The sequence below is a fragment of the Theropithecus gelada genome, chromosome 6 (assembly GCF_003255815.1).
Source record: "Theropithecus gelada isolate Dixy chromosome 6, Tgel_1.0, whole genome shotgun sequence".
In the NCBI taxonomy this organism is placed as follows: domain Eukaryota; kingdom Metazoa; phylum Chordata; class Mammalia; order Primates; family Cercopithecidae; genus Theropithecus; species Theropithecus gelada.
The window spans coordinates 119,319,174-119,340,427 of record NC_037673.1 but is presented as its reverse complement, the minus strand read 5'-3'; the positions used below and the strand labels follow the sequence as shown (position 1 = coordinate 119,340,427).

The window sequence follows — 21,254 nt, the reverse complement described above, 5'->3', positions numbered from 1 at the left end:
TCTCTATAAGTATTAACGGTCTACCACGTGCCAGGTTCAGAGCTAGTCACTGGAGATACAACGATGAACACAGATAAAAACCCCTAACAGAGCTTGCTTACATTTTAATGAGGGTGGAGGGTAGGACAAAGACAATCACACAAATTAACGCATATTAGCGCTACAGAGAAAAATAAACCAGGGTAATAGGGACAGAGAGGGCCTGAATGAGTGTATGGCTGTAATTTTGGGTGAGGTCTTGATGGTAAAATAATACTTGAGCAGAGACCTTGTATGGTTTTCTATTCTTGCTGTAATAAACACAATACCCACTTATCTCACAGTACTACAGATCAGAAGTCCAATGGGCTTGGTTGGTTTCTCTGTTCAAGTCTCATGGGCTAAAATCAAGGTACTGGCAGGGCTGTGTGACTGCAGAGGTTCTAGGTGATAACAGGTTCCTGCAATAAGATCCCTGCAGTTGTGAGACTGAGGCCCCCCACTTTTTTTGCTGGCTGTTTCCAGCTCCTAGAAGCCGCCTACATTCCTGGAATCATAAGCCCCTTTCTCCATCTTCAAGGCCAGTAACAGTTGCTCACGCCCCTCCCTTGTCACATTTCTCTAACCTACTCTTCTGCTTTCCCCTTCCACTTACAAGGACTCATGTGATTCCACTGGGCCCACCGGGATAAGCCAGGAAGATCTCCCTTATGTCAAGGTCCTTAACTTTAAACTCTTCCACAAAGTCCCTTCTGCATGTAAGGTAACATTTTCAGAGGTTCTGGGGATTATGGTGTGAACATTGTTGAAGATCCATTATTTCATTCACTACAGACCTGAATGGCAGGAGGGCAGGAGTCCTGAGTCTACCTGGGACGGGAGGAGGTTGGTCCAGGCAGATGGAAAAGTGAATAGTCACAGATTCTAATTTAACTTTCAGCATTACCATTGTGTGCCAAGAGTGATCCAGAGAGAGAACAGTTAGAGGGAAGGTCTGAGTGGCAGTGGGAAGAGGTGAGTGAAAGGAGAACCAACAGGATAAGCTGATGACTGGATGTGGAAAAATGTAAAAATATATGAAAATATTATGTAAAAGTACATAAAAACAAAAGGGAGAAAGTGAGAGAAGAATGAAATGTAATGGTGAGGTTTTTGGTCTGAGCAACTGCAAGGATGGTGATGCCACCATCGACTGGCTGGGGACATCTGCATCAACTAGTTTATGGTGGCAAGTAAGACCTCAGCACTGGCCATGCTAAGTTTGACATGCACATTAGACAGGATGTGGAGATGCTTCAGAGGACTGAGTTGACAAGTCTGGTCTTAACTAGACATATAAATTTGGGTGTCATTAGAGTGTGAATGAAGACTGGATCTGATCCCCTAGAAACAGAAGCCAAATAGGGGCCTTTAGATCATATAGAGTTTACGGTTTTATCATTTCAGCAATGAGAAGATTTTGTTTCATTTTAAATGCCTTTCTCTTCCAAATTAAACTTTTCTAACTCCTAGACCTGTCTTTCAGATGACATAGTTTTCAGGTCTTGTACTATACCTTCTAGAATAAAACACAGTCTGTCAATGTTCTCCCTAAGATGTTGAATCCAGGATTCAAGGAAATACTGGTATTCCCCAATTAATAAATGGATTGTGTCCCCAAAATCCCTTTTTCATATGGTTTAAAACTCAGCACAAATTTTCCCACAGAGGGCACCGCGAAGGGAGGAGCGGCAACATGGCGGCTTCGGGAGCTGGTGACCCTCTGGATGCTAAGCGTGGAGAGGCCCCGTTCGCTCAGCTTATCGACCCGACTCGGGAGAAGCAGGCACCCGAGCAACTGCATTCCATGCCGCGGACGCAGCTTGCCCAGTAGCAGAAGGTCCTACCGCAGCGGCAGACCCAGAACATCGTGACCTGCCTAGGCATCGGGGCCCTGGTGTTAGCTATTTATGGTTACACCTTCTACTCGATTTCCCAGGAGCGTTTCCTAGATGAGCTAGAAGACGAGGCCAAAGCTGCCTGAGCCTGAGCTCTGGCAAGGGCGTCAGGATGCTAATCTGGATGGGTATTGATCATGTCCAACCTGCTGGAGCCCCTTCACATGGTGGATGATGACCCATGACCCTGTAGAAATTGACTCCTGCTCACAACATTGTTGGCCTTCTTACTAACCTTGGGCCATGATCGATCCCAAGAAACCAGGGACTTAAGCATTTGGCCACTGTCAAAAGAACAGAGCTTTGCCTACTGCACACTTGCTATGTACAATGACTGAGCCCTTTCTTGTAGTTTGTTTCCTTGAGAGGTGTGCGTGCGACCATGGCTTTTCCCAGTTTCTGACTTTGTGGTTTACCCCCTTCACCTTCCAGGGATGCGATTGTTACAAGGTTAGGCGTGGCAGCTCTGTGCAGTGTTTGAGCCTAAAGTGGGATAGATAGGGTGTCAAATTGAGAATAATAAACTGAGTCATTCTCCTGGAAAAAAAAAAATTCCCACAGAATCAGTATAAACGATAAAAGATAGGTTTAATGTCAGCCTACTAAAAACCTGTTTAGTCCCAAATATGCACAAATTACAATACTGATATCATTAATTTAACCTATAAGATTTGCAGTATAATGCAGTGGTTAGGAGTTCTAGTTCTTGAGTCAAACTGCCTGGATTTGAATATTGTGTCTTCCTCTGCTCTCTCTGGGCTCTGCTAATACTCTATGATTTGGAGCAAGTTGTTTAACCTGTACAACCTTCAGTTTCCTCACCTATAGCATGGAGTTTATAATGACACCTATCACATAGATGTGTTGCAAAGATCAAATGTAATTATCCATGCAAATCATTAAAACACTATCTAGTATTTAGCAAGAATCTAAACAATGCTACCTATTCATATTATTAAAACCATTGCTGGTGACTTCTTCGGCCCCCGCATTTGTGGACCGGAGAACATCACCCGAGAGCGCCGGCGCGACTTCCCTGGCCCCCCACACCTGAGGACCAGAGAACCTCGTCCGAGAGTGTATGCATATTTGCAATAAAAGACTGCCACTTTCTTATGTACTTTGGCCTCATGTTTAATTATTTAGTTCTCCTAAATTAAATTAAATTAAAACAGTTGGTGCCGAAACCCGACCCAGGAGGAGACCCTTCCTCAACATTCCCTAGGGGTCTAACGAACCTCCTCCACAGCGAACCGGCTCCCAACCCAACCAGCCACGAACACCGAACAAGTGTTCCAGCCTCCCACTGGTGCCGCTCTGAGAATTTCTCCTTCGGTGAGTACTCCCCTTTGTTAACCATCTCCGTCCCTTTCCGTGTCCTTGGCCTGGAGTCGTACGTACGCCTAAGGACGTAGCCACCCTGTGGCGCAGTGAGGCCTTCAACCCGGAGACGTCCGTCTTGAAGTTCCTCAATTCTCCGTTAGTGGCTCCAGGAGCCCCCGGTCTCTAGCAGCGGCAAAGGACGCTTTGCCACTGCGTGAGGTCGGTTTCCATTTCTGGTGGTTAAACAATGGGAACCTCACAATCGAAACCTCTCCACTGTGGCATGGCCGCAGTATAAATTAGACAACCAATCCCAATGGCCACCAGACGGCACACTTGACTATAACATTCTATTAGATCTCTCTAATTTCTGCCAGAGGCTCGGAAAGTGGTCAGAAATTATCTATGTCCAAGGCTTTTAGGACTTGCGCTCTCGTCCAGACCTGTGCGCCTGGTGTTAAATGGCCCAGGTCTTGTTAGCCTAAACCCCTAAACCCGGCCCTTGGCCCCCACCTCAGCAACTGAGGAGGACTCCACCTCCATTTCAGATGGGGCTGACGGCAGGCGACCTCCCTCCCAACTTTCCAACCCCCCTCCCTATGGACTTCCTACCGCCCCTCCCGACACTCCTCCCTCAGCCACTCCTCTTACCTCTCCCATTTCCGCCCACACTCACTCCAAGACCTCGGTAGCGGCCCCCATTAGTCAGCCCTCTACCAGTCAGCCTGCCCCAACCCCCTCTACCAGTCAGCCTGTCTTAACCTACCCTACTGGTCAGTCTGTTCCAACCTCCCCTGCTAGTTTGTTGCCCCCTCCCCCACCCCGAGAAGTTGCTGGAGCCAAAGGCGTGGTTAGAGTCTACGTCCCCTTTTCCTTGGCTGACCTTTCCAAAACTGAAGAACGACTTGGCGACTTCTCAGCCAACCCCACCTAATATTCCAAAGAGTTTCGATACCTAGGCCAGCGCATATAACCTTACCTGGCATGACTTACATGTCATTCTTACTTCCACTCTTAACCCAGAGGAAAGAGAGTGCATTCTCGCAGCCGCCAGGCAACATTCAGATCAATGGCATTTAACCGACGCCACCGTCCTATTAGGAGAGATGGCTGTCCCGTCCATAGAACCAGATTGAGATTACCAACCGCAGCAGCCTGGCCGCCATAGGAAGGACATTATGATTCAGTGTCTCTTAGCCGGTATGCAGGCAGCCTCTAACAAAGTGGTCAATTTTGATAAATTAAAGGAAATTATCCAACACCCAGATGAGAACCCGGCTTCCTTCCTAAATCGCCTTACAGAGGCACTGGCCCAATTTACCCAGCTAGCCCACTTCTCCAGCTGGGGCAACTGTCCTAGCCTCCTATTTTATCTCCCAGTCAGCCTCAGATATTCGAAAAAAGCTAAAAAAGGTTGAAGATGGGCCTCAAACCCCCATACAGGACTTAGTAAAATTGGCCTTTAAAGTTAACTCCAGAGAAGAAGCAGCTGAGGCCGCAGAGCTAGACAAGGAGAAAAGAAGGGCTGTGCTTCAGGCGCAAGCTCTAGTGGCTGCCCTCCAACCAGCGTTGCCCACTCTGCTGGCAGGGAAGACACAGGGCAAGTCTCCCAAGGGCTCCTGCTATAAATGCGGAGACCCAGGACACTAGGCAAACCAGTGTCCCCAGGCCAAGCCGGCCACTCTGTCTGGCCCATGCTTTAAGTATGGCACAACTGGGCATTAGGAAAAAAGGTGTCCAAATCCTCGCCTACCACGCCATGCCCAACCTGCCAACAGGAAGGACACTGGAAGTCTGATTGCCCCGCCAGCAGGGCAGGCATTGCGCCTCAACGTGGTGCCTCTCCTCAAGGGTCGGAAGGTTCCTTCCAGCTCCTACACCTGGACGACGACTGACGGTGCCCACACTCGGAGACCCCTGTCACCCTCGCTGAGCCTAGGGTAACTCTTCAGGTAGCGGGTAAGCCAATTTCTTTTCTCATCAATACGGAGGCTACCTATTCTGTTTTGTCAACCTATGGAGGTCCTAGCCAGCCATCCACTATCTCAGTAGTTAGGGTAGATGGTAAACCGTCTAACCCTCGCCAGACCCCAATGTTAAATTACTGCCTGGACTATGCATGCTTTGCCCACTCTTTCCTCATCATGCCCTCTTGTTCCACCCCCCTCTTGGGATGAGACATCTTAACCTAACTCAAAACATCTATTCCCCTTCCCTTTCTCCAGGTGGCCAGGTTCTACTCAAGGATCACCACCCTCCTCAAATTTTCCTGCTTCCTCACCATTCTTCATCTTAACTGACTTTTCCCTCATAAACCCCATAGACACCCTCCTTCCCGACCCATCCCCCAACCAGTAGGTTTCCCAACTTTTTACTCTCATAGAAGACCTAGCTTGGCAGGGTGCCCTTTGTGATTTCGGCAATGTTGAACTTACCCTCTACACCTCTGTCATCATTATTATGGTTCACTCTAATTCCCCTAGTTACTCCTACTAATCCTAACTTTGTATGGAGATTCTAAACCTGGTCTACAGACAACCAGATACACTCAGTCATGCAGGGCACTGCAGATTGTCTCCCCCCCCCCAACCCAGGGTTGTCACTCTGCCCTCTCCCTAAATAAAATGTGGACTCATTAGGCCAGGATGAAGGACAGATACAGGGAAGGAGAGGCTGTAACCAGAAGGCAGTAGAAAGCCCAGACCTCCCCAAGGGCCTCTGCGGCACTCAGTCCCTGTTGAGTCAGAGATAGGGAGAAGCCAGGAGGTAGGGGAGTTGGTGAGGGGAGCAGCCTTGGTGAGCGGGAGGTGGAGAGACGGAGATGGAGATGGAGACAAAGAGATACAGACAGAGACAGAGAGAGGCAGACGGACAGAGATAGAGATGAAGAGATAGAGATGGAGAAAGACAGAGATGGGGAGAGACAGAGATGGAGAGAGACAGAGAGAGAGACAGAGGTGGAAAGAGACAAAGACAGAGATGGGGAGAGACAGAGATGGAGAGAGACAGAGAGAGAGACAGAGGTGGAAAGAGACAAAGACAGAGATGGGGAGAGACAGAGATGAAGAGAGACAGATGAGGAGAGACAGAGATGAAGAGAGACAGAGAGAGATAGATGAAGAGATACAGAGATGAACAGAGACAGATGAAGAGAGACAGAGTGAGACAGACATTCCTTTTTGCTACTCTACGCCAAACTCTTCATGGTGTAATTGCACATAAGCTCCCAGCAGGACCCAGACGGCCCCTGTTGGAGGCTACTTTTGGTGTAACCAAACTCTATCTAAAACTCTTAACCATACCTCCATCACCCAGTCCCTTTGCGTTCCAGTATCTTTAGTGCCTAGCTTAACCCTATATAGCGAAGGAGAATTGTCTGAACTAGCTTCCCAGCTCAGCTCCAGCAATAACATCCAAAAGCGGGCTGTTTTTCTTCCTTTAATTATCGGGGTTTCCCTAGCTTCAACAATTTAACACCCCCTTAACCCCTGGACCACCGGTATGGCTACTGCCTGTAGTACAGCAGATGCTTCCATTCTTAATTCCCATACTAATCCTCTGCCTTATGTTATGTCTTGCTCCCATTCTAATAAAATTTCTCCGAGCCAAGGTCCAAAAGATCACCCGAGTCACCTTCAGCCAAATGCTCCTGCATCCCTACACCCAACTGCCAACCTCAGACCCTAACTACGCCCCTTAACAGCAGGAAGCAGCCAGACAGACCACAGCGCCCTAAATTCTTATAATCAATAAGAGGTTGGACTGTTTGGGTGAAGGAAAAGGGACAAGATGGAGGAAGGTGAACAAGATGGAGCAGTCCCTGTTTCCGGGTTCTTCTTCACAGATTTTCCCGCGCCCGGGAAAAGAACCAAACCAACTGAGCATGCGCAGAATGACGTCAAACCGAGGACACCGAAATTCAAGAAGCCACTCCTACACACACGCCCCGAACTCCTCCCCTTCCAGCTCCCAGGCATAAAAGTCCGCCGCCGGCCGGAGCCGGGGTGACTTCTTCGGCCCCCGCATTTGTGGACCGGAGAACATCACCCGAGAGCGCCGGCGCGACTTCCCTGGCCCCCCACACCTGAGGACCAGAGAACTTCGCCCGAGAGTGTGTGCATATTTGCAATAAAAGACTGCCACTTTCTTATGTAAAAAAAACAAAAAACAAAAAACAAAAAAAAAACAAAAAACAAACAAAAAAACAAACAAAAAAAATAAAATCATTGCTACAACTGTTCCTTTATCAGTGCGGGGGAAGCTGCTGATAGGGAAAATGATCATGAAGTAACAATAACCACATTTATACATCTCTATAGGAGAGAAGGTACTTCTCTCTCCATTACTAGAAGGGATTGACCCTGTAATGCATGCATACAGTGGGCTGCTGCACTCACCTCTGTCAATGCTCATTCAGAGGCCTGGATTCCTGATGAGCCTTGATGAGCAAAAGATCCAGTGGAACCCTGACCCCCCATGATTCTAGCTTAAGCTTCTGTATCTGCAACCTGCATTCACCTAAATGTTTTGGAAACCATATCTCACTGTCGGCTAATGATGCCTTTGGAATCAAACAAAACCCCCAAGTCTTCCCCAACAGTTCTTAAACAGGCAATTTTCAGATCTGAGGTTAGGCTTTATAATGACCTGTTAAATATTATCATGTTAATTTTGACTCTAATATTAGACAAGGCTGTTGAAACTTTTCTGGAAATCAATTCTGTCTTCCAAAACATGAGCCAGTGTTTTGCCAAGCTTTGTGTCATGTGTAAATCTGAAGTGCCTGCCCTCTGTGTCTTCCCCCAGGCCTGAGTTCTCACTCTACAACCTCCCTGCTGGTCTCCCTGCTTCACTCCTGCCCTGCAGCAATCTGTATTTCACAGCAGCCAAAGTGGCCCTTTTCAACCCTCTGGCAGATCCCTCCTCACTTCCTACTTCCCTCTCACTCACCCTGGTCCAGCCACACCAGTCTCCTCACCCACAACTATAACAGGCACATTTCCTCACTGCCACCTATAATAGGCTTTTGAATGCTTTTTTCTCTACCTAGAAAGCTTCTCCCTCATTCTGTTCAATTGTTGTTCCAGGTCACCTTTTCAGAGAGGTGTTATCTACCCACCTGATCTAAAACAGCAACTAGCTCCCATCATTCTCTATCCCCAGACCTGGCTTAGTTTTCTTCTGTGCATTTACCATGGTCTGGTGTGTGCGCACATACACACACACACATACATACATACATACACCACGCACATACAATGTTTGCTTGTTGGTTGGCTGACTGACTGTTTGTCTAATAAATTATAAGCTCCATAATGATAGGAACTTTTGTTCACTGTTAACATCCTCACTGCCTTAAACATTACCTTGCAACACAGCAGGTTGAATCCATGAAAAATAAGGAAGGAGAAGAAAAGGTGAGCAGGTAGTTGACAGCTGGACAACAAATTGGGAAGAATATGTATAAACTTCAGTCCAGTTCAGTAATCTAATAGTGGAAAGGGTAAAATGAGTTATTTTTGTTAGAACAACCAATAAGTTAGACATAATAGAGGCAGACTATGCAATATAAGATAGGATTTCTTATAGAAAGGCAGTTGTAAATAGTCAAAAGAAGACTGTACATGAGAGCCCGAAAGCTATGAAAATGAAGACCAAGGCCTGCCACAGTGGCTCACATCTCTAATCCCAGCAGTTTAGGAGGACAAAGCAGGAGGATCACTTGAGCCCAGGGTTTCAAGACCAGATGGACAATATAGGGAGACCTCATTTCTACAAATAATAATTTTTAAAAATTAGCTGGGTATGGTGGCACGTGCCTGAGGTCCCAGCTATTCTGGAGTTCGAGGGAGCCCAGGGAGCTTGAGTCCAGGGCGTTCATCACTTGAGCCCAGGGGGTTGAGGCTGCAATGAGCCATGATTATGCCACTTCACTCAGAAGGAAAGGAGAAGGGGGAGGGGGAGGAAGGAGGAGGAGAGAGAAAAAGAAGAGGGAGGGAAGGGGGAGGGGGAGGAAGGAGGAGGAGAGAGAAAAAGAAGAGAGAGGGAAGGGGGAGGGGAAGGAAATGGGAAGGGGGAAGAAGGATGGGAGGAGGATGGGAGGGGCAGGGGGAAGAATGGAGAAGCTGCAGGAAAGGGGAAGGGAAGAAGGAGGGAAGAAGGAGGGAAGAAGAGGAGGGAAGGGGAGGAAAAGGGAGGGGGGAGGGGGTGGAAGGAGGAGGGAAGAGAAGGAGAAGGGGAGGTGAAACGAAAGGGAAAGAGGGGAAAAAGGGGAGGGAAGGGAAAGGGAAGAGAGGAAGGGAAGAGAAGGGGGAAGGAAGGCCAGGCCTTTTATCAATAAGAAACTACCAGTCTTAATAATTAGTGCTATTCTGAGAAGCTCCATGATAGGGTAGAAAGAGCACCAGTCTGGACTTAGACACACCCGACCAGATCTGCTGCTTCCTGGCTATATTTCCTTACAGATGTTGCTTATCAACTTTGAGCCTTAGTTTCCTCATATGTAAAATAGAGATGATAATGCCTACTTTCTTAGGTCTGGTGATGGAGTAAATAAATAAGACAAGATATATAAAACCCTTAGCACCTAGCCTGGCACATAACTGGTGCTCAATGCATTCTATTATCCTCCTGAATATAGTAGTGATCTCAGTTATTCATGGTCAACTACGGTCTGAAAATATGAAATGAAAAATTCCAGAAATAAACAATTTGTAGGTTTTAAATTGCACACTGCACTGAGCAGAGTGGTGAAATCTCACACTGTCCCATGGTGGTGTCTTGCCTGGTCGCAGCTGGCACATGAACCCTCCCTTTTTCTGGCAGCTTTACACCATCTGCATCCCTACCCATTAGTCACTTAACTAGCTGTAGGAGCTCAGTTATCAGATCAACTGTTGCAGTGCTGCAGTGCTTGTGCTCAAGGAACTTTTATTTGACTTAATAATGGTCCAAGTCACAGGAGAAGTGATGTTGGTGTATTGTTATAATTTTTTATTTTATTGTTATTATAATATTCTTGGTAATCTCTTACTGTGCCTAATTTATAAATTAAACTTTATCACAGGTGTGTATATATAGGAAAAAACATAGCACATATAAGGTTTAGTACTAACCATAGTTTCAGCCATCCACTGGAGGTCTTTGAACATAACACCTGAGGATAAGGGGGGACGACTGTATTATTTGCTTTCTCAGAAATCAAAATGGAATCTAAAGCAATTAATAGCCATCATTTCTTCAACACACCATGAAGTACTATGATATGCTATGCTTATTTCTAAAAATACCACATTCTCATTAAAAACCTATGTAATTCAAAAGATCAAAAACTTTAAAAGTGTTTTCTGTCTCTCTCACACACACATGATGGATGAATGGATGAATAATTATTTTTTTTAACCAAAAGAAATGTAAAGCGTAAGCTCGGGTGGCTGCAAATTTCTTGGTTCATTCCTGATGAGTCGGGGGCTCCTTTCTATGGGCATCAGGAAGATGAGATCCAAGATTCACCTGTGTTCTTTCAAGGCCGAACTTATGGTCCTTTTTAGACCCCAGGAATGGAAGGTTGCTTGGGAACAGCATCTGCCAGGTTCAAAGCTCTGCCGCTGGGCTCTGAAAGATGGGAAAAGAAGAAGTGGAGAGGGACAACCTCTGTGCCTGTGAAAGAACACAGGCCATTTTGTGAAGTCTACTACAATTAAGGGCCCTCCTCATAGAAAGAAACTTTTTCTGTTCTATGAACAGGTGTCAGAGAGCATCAATTCAAGGTTTTAAAAGCCCCACTTACAAGAAGAAAGCAAGCTCTTAAAGGTCACTGAATACTCAGCCCTCTTTCAAAACTCAGAATTTTAATTCTTCTTTTTTTTAGTTTTTACTTGTTTTAGAGAGGGGGTCTCATTTTGTCGCCTAGGCTGGAGTGCAGTGGTGTAATCACACCTCACTGCAGCCCTGAGCTCCTGGGCTCAAGCTATACTCCCACCTCAGCTTCCCAATTAGCTGGGACTACAGGCACATACCACTGTGCCTGGCTAATTGTTTTTAGTTTTTATATTTTGGTAGAGATGAGGTCTTGATTGTTGCCCAGGCTGGTCTTGAACTCTTGGCTTCAAGCGATCTGCTTGCCTTAGCCTCTGAAAATGCTGGGATTACAGGTACTGAGCTATGGTACCTGGCTTAATTCTTCTTAAAAAAAATACAGATAGACAGATAGACAGATAGATATCTAGACCTGCCATGTGCTAGACCCTATTCAAGGCGTCTGAAGTCTATCATTGAAGTAAAATGACAAAGAGTTCTGTCCTCATGAAATTTGCATTCCAGCAGGGGAGACAGAAAACAAATAATGAATATAAAAACTAAACTTACAAAGTAAGTTTTAGAAAGTGATTACCTGGCATGGGGAAGGGGGAGAATAAAGCCAGGTAAAAGAAACTAGGATCGCTAGGGGAAAGGTTGTAATTTTCAATAAACTACTCAGAGAAGGCAGCATTGAGAGAATGACAACTGCAAAATATGAAATTATACCACGGAACCCTGGAATAGCTTTTATTCCTATTTTAAATTTAAGTTAACCTACTTAAAAAAAAAAATGCCCAATGCCGGGCGAGGCGGCTCACGCCTGTAATCCCAGCACTTTGGGAGGCTGAGGTGGGCGGATCACCTGATGTCAGGAGTTCAAGACCAGTGTGGCCAACATGGTGAAACCCTGTCTATACTAAAAATACAAAAGTCAGCCTGGCAATGTGGCATGCGCCTGTAATCCCAGCTACTCGGGAGGCTGAGGCAGGAGAATTGCTTGAATCCGGGAGCAGAAGTTGCAGTGAGCCGAGACTGCACCATTGTACTCTAGCCTGGGCGACAGAGTAAGACTCTGTCTCAAAAATAAATAAATAAATAAATAAATAAATAAAAATTAAAAACCCACAAAAAAAATGCCCGATACTTTAAATACTATGCTTTAAATACTAAATTTATCTGATGAAAAATTTACAACTATGTTTCTGTATTAAACCAACTACTACCTCTTCTAGATACATGTAACCAACACTGTCAAAGATTTTCAGAGAGCAGTTAGGAGTCTAACAAGGCTGGGCCTCAGCATGAATCACTGTCATTCTTCATGTAGAATCAGCATTTCTAAAGCCATACATAAGGAGCCACTAAAGAGAGAGAGAGAAAAAGGCCATTCCAAGAGCTTCTTGTATTGATTTCTTTTACTCCAAACAAACAGACTCTCCTAGTTACATGATATATCATAATCAGGTAATTTGTTTGACTGCTTTAAAGAAAGAACAATGGATTCAAGAAAAGGTGTTGACTTGCAAAAATACAACCATTCTGCAAGTTTTGTTTTTGTTGTTACTATGGGTTGCTTTCCCTTAGTAATATGACATATGTGGTCTCTACAGAAAAACTGAAAACGCAAAGCTCTAATTCATGCCATTCCCAAGAGCCTGAGCTAAATCTAAAGCATCCAACATCTGAAAACTCTTACATCGCTACCAATGTAGGAAGAAATCTTTTTTTCAAGTCTTACATCTAGGTTTCACATATTAGACTTTCAAAACTAAATCCCCTACATCACCTGGATGTGATTTTTTTTTTTCTTTCCCTCCATAGTGTTTCTTTACAGAGACAGTACAGCTGTGGATCTTCTGCCAAGCATTTTTCCACAAGTCAGGACACATAGACTTAAAAGAAACTTTTGAGTAAGACCTTTCCTGGGCTCCTAAAAATGGTTCACAAGATAAGGAACTAACACCTCCAACCACGATTAGTGCCTTTATTTTCCAAATATTTGCTCTCTAGGTGACCAACCCCTTTATCCCTTACCATGGCTTTGCCAAAGCTATCCTTTTACAAACTAAAATTCTCAGTGTCAAATATGGACATGTAAGAACATTTCAGAGAGGCAAGCTGCTGGGCCCTCAGGGATAAATAGTACATCCAACTGAAACACAGCGGAGAGTAGGAAAGATATGCTTTTGTTAAAATTAAAAAAAAAAAAAAAAAGCAGCCTACAGAGAGTACATTTTTGTTTTATTTAGTAAATATATGTGCATAATAGTGATGTATGTGTGTGTATGTGTATATATATTCTTTACCAAAAATGCTGGGAGAAAAAATGTCAATGTTGACTGGGCATGGTGGCTCATGCCTGTAATCCTAGCATTTTGGGAGGCTGAGGCAGGAAAATCACTTGAGATTAGGAGTTTGAGACTGGGAAGCACAGTGAGATACTGTCTCTACTAAAAAGAAAAAAATGTTAATGTTTAAGAGGGATTATGCATAATTTTTCCTATTTGCACATTTCATGTTTTCCCCTCAACTTTCCTGCATTGAACATGTATATCTCATTTTTTAAAATTTTTGAGTGAAAACATTCTATAATTAGAAAAAATATCTGTGAAGCAGAAACCTGAGTTCCAGATCCCTCTTTGACACTTATTAGCCATGTAGACAGGAAAATCACTTCTCAGCTCTATGGCTGTTCATCATCTAGAACATTCGGGGACTTGAGGGGGTTGACCAGATTGTTTTCTAGAGTCTTAGCATTCTACTTGTATATAACAACTGTGTATTGCTTTGCCATGTATATGGCTCTGCAACTCCACTGTAAGGTAGAGATGGTGCCATATACACATACTGTGTGCCACACTTTATATACTGTGCAGGATAAACAAATGCTAACTCATTCATAATGAACCATGCATGCTTACTGTACCATTCAAAATAATATTTCCAGGATCAGATTCTGTTGTCTTAGTCTGTATCTTTCTTACCAAACAGCAAATTCACTTCTCAAGGCAGGATAACCCTATCCTCTACTTGACTTATGCTACCCTACTTCTCCATCCTTTGTGTAATTTCTGATGGTGAAATCAGAGAGCTCTAACAAATTTAAACTCCAAGTTAATCTGGCCAGACAACAGTTCTCAAAAAGGCTTGACCACGTGGCCTCTGCTCATTTCACATGCCTTCTCATCCTACTGGCTTTTCCAAACTTTTCACACCTCTCTCTCCCTTGACCTGAAAAAGAAGACAATCAAGTCTGTACATGACTGTCTATCTGAATTTTCTACTTTCTAGATGTTTCCTCTTGCCTTGGAGAGACACATAAACTATCCTACCTCTAAACGTTGTAAGCAAACACCTGCCCTCATTCTTAGGAAAGGATGAACTTGCTCAACAGGACACTATTAGAACAATTCAGCTATCCATGATAATGTGACAAATACATTGGGCCCTTTTAAAGGCATTTTTCTAAAGTTGTTATAACCCTGTGCCTCCACAGTATGGGAAGTTTGTTGGGCCCTGATGCATGTGAACTTTGTAGCCAGCATCTGGTTTGGGAGGGAAGCTGGTGTATCAGCAGGCTACCTGGCCTGTCTCCTGGCTTACTGTGCAAAAACACACTGTCTCTGACAGGTGAATAAGAGGCATCAGTGTTGTTTGTTTATTTCAGTTAATGTAATTATATTTTAGTTTTATTTTCCTAATATGTAAAAAATCCTGAGTTAATCCACCATTGGGATCTTTTTAATATGCTTTCTAAAATGCAAAAAACAAACTAAAATGACTAATTTTTCTGGCTATAAAGTCAAAACACCACATCAACTACTACAGAAACTACTACAATTTTCCTGCACACATTTCCTTCTGACTGCAAGATATGACCCCTAAATGAGTTTTGTACTTTTTTTTTTATTCAAAGATATTTCCACTTCATTAACACAATTCTTTATATTCTACTTCTTTGCTAGTACCAAGGAGAAATTCCAGGCTTTAAAAGATTCAAATGACTTTATCTAAATCAGACCTGGACTCTCTCTTCCCAATATGCCGATTTACATGAAATCTCTTAGAGTTTCTCTGCTTCCATAAAACACGGACACCACTGCCCATCAGGGCCAGGTTTGCCTCTTTGCACAAACAGTCCAAAACAGTTTTCCTGATCTGTTTCAACTTGAAGTGTTGTCAATATATGGATTGTCTTGCTTTCTAATTCAGTGAAAAATCTAGTTTTCCATTAGTCTCTGCCTTTCTAATTTTCGATACAGCTTTACTAAATGTAATTATTAAAGGCAGATTCAAGAAAGCAATTACTGAGCTACTGGTTTGTATCTCTGAAGTCTTAATAAGCGACAAAAAGTTGTAATTGCACTAAGAGCATAAAATAAATTTTCATATAGATTAGACATATACACGCTTAAATTTGTATATGGGGAGACATGTTTAAGAGACAGCATATAGGGAATCCCCTCTTAAATCACATTTTAGCCCTCATTTAAACTTTATTCAAAGGCGGTGCAGTATGTTGTAAAGAGTAGAAAACTACATTTCATAAAGGCCACATTCTGTTCTTTCTCAGGACTCTGTGACTTTGGTAAACCACCTAACTTGTCTGCATCTCTTTTTTTGTTCTTTCTATCAATAAATATGAAAATGTTAAATTAGATCATCACCACATACTCTTTGAGCTCTAAAAGTCTATAAATTATTTGTTAAATTCCCAATCTATGCTAGGCTCTGTACTAGACACAGGACAGAGTAAGGTATTATACAAATTCTAATCCACAGCTTCAACAGGCTTCAACAGGCTTAAAACTTACTAAAGAAAAAAAGACAAGTAAATATGATTACTTATGAAGAAATAACATTGGGTAATATGATTACCCAATGTTATAAAGTAAATTATCTTTCCAAAAGTCCTAAGGAATAGCTGTACATGTAAACGGGGGGTGTAACTCCCTTGGTAGTCATCCAAATTATATAATTTGGCCTTCAAACTACAGGCAAATAGGAGAGTATTCATTATATGATCACCATATTAACAATGGTCTTGGGCAAAAGAACAAACTCTGTGTATGGGGTCCACTGCCCTGTTATAATCTGAACTATGCACCCCATCACCACCACCTCCCAATTCATATGGTGAAGCTCTAACCCCAATATGACTCCTGACCTCCGGTGATCTGCCCACCTTGGCCTCCCAAATTTCTAGGATTACAGGTGGGAACCACCAGGCCCAGCCTGTTGGCATTATTTTATTTTGTTTTGTTTATTTATTTATTTATTTATTATTTTTTGAGATGGAGTCTCGCTCTGTCACCCAGGCTGGAGTGCAGTGGCACGATCTCGGCTCACTGCAAGCTCTGCCTCCCGGGTTCATGCCATTCTCCTGCCTCAGCCTCCCGAGTAGCTAGGACTACAGGCACCCGCCACCATGCCTGGCTAATTTTTTGTATTTTTAGTAGAGATGGGGTTTCACCATGTTAGCCAGGATGGTCTAGATCTCCTGACTTCGTGATCCACCCACCTCAGCCTCCCAAAATGCTGGGATTACAGGTGTGAGCCACCGCGCCTGGCCAGCATTATTTTAAATAGTGCCTACTATTTACCTTGAACACCATGAAGCTAGAGCACCCACTTATAATTCTATCCTATATTTACTTAGTTGACAGATGAAGAATGCAGCTTTATGATTTCTGTGCTAACAGATTTTGGGCAGGGTCCTTACACAAAGGCCTAAAATTTTATGATGCGTATCATCACCACCACAATTTGAAGATATAGCTGCAAACTTAAAACCAAACCACAGTGGCTTTCTTCAGGTCCTCCTTCTTGAATGTTTGACAACTGAATCTGAAAAAGGGGAGAAGTGGGGAACAGAATCAGGCAAGCAAACAACATGTTTATTCTTTTGGTTCCATAAAGAAGTGAAAAACCTGTATACCAGGTCCACACAGAATCATGTTTGGATGCCATATTTCAAGAAGTTCATTGTCAAATGAGATAGAGTCTTTTCCATGGAGAAGCCAGAGCAGGGCCATAGGGCTTCCCCTTTGGCATTTGAGAAGCAAGGAGAGATGTTGAGGAGCAGTCTTTTTTTTTTTTTTTTTTGAGATGAAGTCTCACTCTGTTGCCAGGCTGGAGTGCAGTGGCATAATCTCGGCTCACTGCAACCTCCACCTCCCGGGTTCAAGCTATTCTCCTGCCTCAGCCTCTCGACTACAGGTGCACACCACCACACCCAGCTAATTTTTGTATTTTTAGTGGAGATGGGGTTTCACCATGTTGGCCAGAATGGTCTCGATCCCTTGACCTCGTGATCCGTCCCCCTCGGCCTCCCAAAGTGCTGGGATTACAGGCGTGAGCCACCACGCCCAGCCCAGTCTTTAAATACTTTCAGCACAAATGAGTAGAAGGAATGTAGTGAGGTTTTCTAGATCTCAATAACAGAATTAAAGCCAGCTAGGAAGTTTTCTGAACAGTCTAGAGCTCAGAAAGAAGATCATGACGGAGTATGCCATGCAAGCATAATCACATCCCAAATCACCCCCCAGATAAGGCTGAATTGACAGTTTCCAAGCAGCTTATGTAAAGGAAGATTACCACTCAACCCAGACTCTGGTCAGAGATTGTATTTTGGGAAAACAGACAACACACCACTGTTAAGTAAACAGCCTCTTCCTTTAAAGTGAGTCAGTAAGGGCAGGGGTGTCATCAGCCATGGAAATAACAAACACAGAATTTGGGATGCAGAATGTTAAAAATAAAGGTCCCAAATGCACTGTTCAAGCTTAAAGTATTTGGTAAGGAAGCATCAGGATCAAGGCTCAGAATAAAATCATCTAAGATAAAAAACCACAAAATATTATAAACGCGAAATCCGAAATAGTCACTTTAAAGAATTAAGAAAAGTGAGAAACATTCAACTTCTAGCTTTATGATGCCAATGGAACAAAGCAGGCCCCCCAGGATAAACCTTAAGAGGGGGCCAAAGAAATGTACCAGAAGGAACTAACTCCACAGAAGGGCTGGAAACAAAAAGCAGAGATCTAGGTCTCCCTGGAAACAGAGTCAAAAGCACATTTTCCTCATGCAATCAGAATGAACAAGTCTCCCATGCAGACCCAGACTACTAATAATGAAACAAAAACCAGATACAGTGGAAAGTCTGTGTGTTTTGTCTTAATTCTGATATTAAGTGGCCATGCTATCTTGGATAGATCATTTACTCTCACTTCTGGCTCAGGTTACTTTATTTATTCACTGAAAAATTATTGATCACTTTTATGTGTGAACATGTGCTACAGGATGGGAATTCAGTGAACTAAGGGCACAATGAATCATCTTCGCCATGCTATGAGGGGAAGATAGACTACTGAGAGGGCATGAAACAGGAGAGCCCAGTCAGGGCTAAATCTCTGAGGAGACCATGATGAAACAGGCCTGAACCCTGGGGGAAGTTGATGGTGGATATGAGGACAAGACAAAGAGGAAAGGTCAGTTTAACAAAAGAAACAGATTACCTGAGGAACTGAGACTATGGGACTGGAGCTCAGGGCACAGGAGGGCTCCAGAGCAGCTAAGGTAGGCAGAGAGCAGACCACACTGAGGGCCTCACAGGCCACACTAAAGACCAGCCTTTACCTTACAAGAAAGGAGAAGCCACTCAATGATTTTTAAGTGGGAGCTGACATGATCAGATGTGCACTATGAAAAAAAAAATTTTTTTTAAGAGACAACTGCTTTGTTGCCCAGGCTAGACTATGGTGACGTAATCGTAGCTCACTGCAGCCTCCAACTCGTGAGCTCAAGCAATCCTCCCACCTCAGCCTCCTGAGTAGCTGGGATTACAGGTGCACATCATCAGGCCTGGCTAATTTATTTTCTCTTTTGTAGAGATGGGGACTTGCTATGTTGCCCAGGCTGGTCTCAGACTCCTGGGCTAAAGCAATCACCCTATCTCAGCCTCCTAAGTTGCTGGGCTTACAGGAATGAACCACAGTACCTGGCCATGAAAAATATTTCTGATTGCAAAATGATGAATTCTAGAGAGCTCAGGGTGAATAGGGAAAATGGAGTAGAAAGTTATTATAGCAGTCCAGGGTGAGATGACAGGGCAATGGGAGGGAGAGTGATGATGGAGATGGAGAAGATGAAAGTGGGCAAATTTTAAAAGACGATTAGGTGGTGGAGTTAACAGCACTTGGTATAACAGTTGAGACCATTTCAGATTTCATATTTTCAGATTTGGGGCACTCAGCCACTAAGTATAATGTAAATATTCCAAAGTCTAAAAAACCCTGAAATCTGACACATTTCTGGTCCCAGGCATTTTGGATAAGGGACACTCAACTTGCATCTGTTAGTAGCATTTCCTCCCACCTCCACCTCAACTGGACCAAAGGAAAAGTGGTCAGACATCATCCAACCCAGAGCCTTCATTTTTAAAAGAGCCACATCCGCACCTAAATTCCTTCTCTCAACTCACTCATCAAAGCCTGTCTTTCCTCAGGCTGGGCCTTTGGAGGAGCAGTAGGGATGACCCTAATTTTGAACTATTCCCTATATTCTAATAACATTGGTCCTGAAATGAAGAGGAAAAGAATTTCAAAAGTAAAAATGAAAACAAAAGGCAGTAGAGAAGGGGGTGGTTGTGAACAGAGAATAGCTTGGGCTGTAGACCAACGGATTAGCCTTAGAGAGCTGAGGTCTCAAGACGTCCTGACACACAGCAAAGTGTACAAACCCTGAACACCACAGTGGTAGAATTAAAGTCCTAATGCAACTTTGTTCTACTGGATTTTTTTCAATGATGTTTCCCCAAGTAAACTTTATCTCTGGTGATTGTCTTAACTTCCTAACTTCCTAATCTTCTTCTTTTACCACTTTACTCCTAATAGTAAAGTGATGGTTCACTATTTATAGAATAAACTGATGTCTTTCTGCCTTGAACCTACAAGCTCTCAATCTACTCTGGCTCCAAAGTTGCATTCCTCATTAGTGAAAAGCATGCACTACAAAGAATCATTCCATTAGGTAGTTTGTGAAAGATAACCACACCAGTGAAATGTAATCTTGTCATTACTACAAGATCTGCCTGTAGTAATGGTGCATTCCTTCGGCAAGTATTTATTAAGCACCTTCCCTGCATCAGACTCTGAGCTGGGGCTGAGTGGGCAGCAAAAGAGACACGGTTTCTGCCCCATGAAAACCTCAGGGATAGACAGATAGGCCAATGGTAAGCACATAACTGACTAAAATGGGAGCTACAAAGAAACGCCGATGGTGCCAAGAAGTCATCTTAATAGGTAAGCCTGGCAGTGATGAACCACTCCAGGGATTTAACACTGCCCTGTACTCTTCACGGCACGGCCAGGTTAAGGCAGCTGTCCTCACGGGTATACACATGCTTGGGTGCTTGTTCCTGTCAGTTACAGCTCTTTCCACTCTAATACTCAGACCCTCGACTTATCTTTGGAGACTGAAAACCTAGATTCAAATTCCAGCTTTCCCACATACTGGCTGTATGACCTATAGTAAGGTTTTAAACTCTTTGAGCATCTGTTTTTCCACATGTTAAACAGAGACAGTAACACTCTGTGAGGACTTAAATAAGTTAACATTTATAAAGCAGAGTATGGTATCTGACATAGACTAAGCAATAGGTACTATGTCTAAGTGTCCCTGAATCTTAATCAATGACAATAAAATCATTTAAACTAGCATTTAATGAGATTGCAAAACCCCTCATTCAAACATATCTGAATGCCTTTTTAGCTTTGGTAATGAAGAGTCTAACCAGAGTACTCTGAGACTGTGAGTCCCTTGTTAATGTAACAATGCTATATTTTTCATCAAGTTATCATACGTGGAATAAATGCATGCCTTTTTATAACAGTATCTTGAATAGGTAATACAGTCATATGGTTTAAAAAGAAAAAAAAAGATACACAGTGAAGTCGGTCTCACAATCACAACCTTTCTTAGGGCAAGTCCCAACGCTTCACTCCCCACTCAAGTGCTTACCATAAGATCCTTTCAGCGTTGCTACATGCACATTTGAACAGAGTCAGTCTTAAGTCCTTCCCTTCAACACAAAAGGCAGCACAGGACATTCTGTTCCACCTCTTGCTTTTTCACTCAGCAGTAGACCCTGACGATCTTCCCATATCAGGACATAAAAACAGTCCTCTTCTTCCTTTTACTGCTACATAATATTCT

At 43.5% G+C, this 21,254-nt stretch overlaps 1 protein-coding gene and 1 pseudogene across 3 annotated transcripts in view; one reads left to right on the top strand and one right to left on the bottom strand.

The window, feature by feature from the left end:
• Positions 1-21,254, bottom strand: part of SNX24 (sorting nexin 24) — a 183,015-nt gene that overhangs the window by 89,863 nt on the left and 71,898 nt on the right. The gene's annotated exons all lie outside the window — the stretch shown is intronic.
• On the top strand, positions 1,715-2,460 carry LOC112626204 (annotated as a pseudogene). Its single transcript, XR_003119840.1, has one exon. The product of XR_003119840.1 is annotated as a cytochrome c oxidase assembly factor 3 homolog, mitochondrial pseudogene (transcript).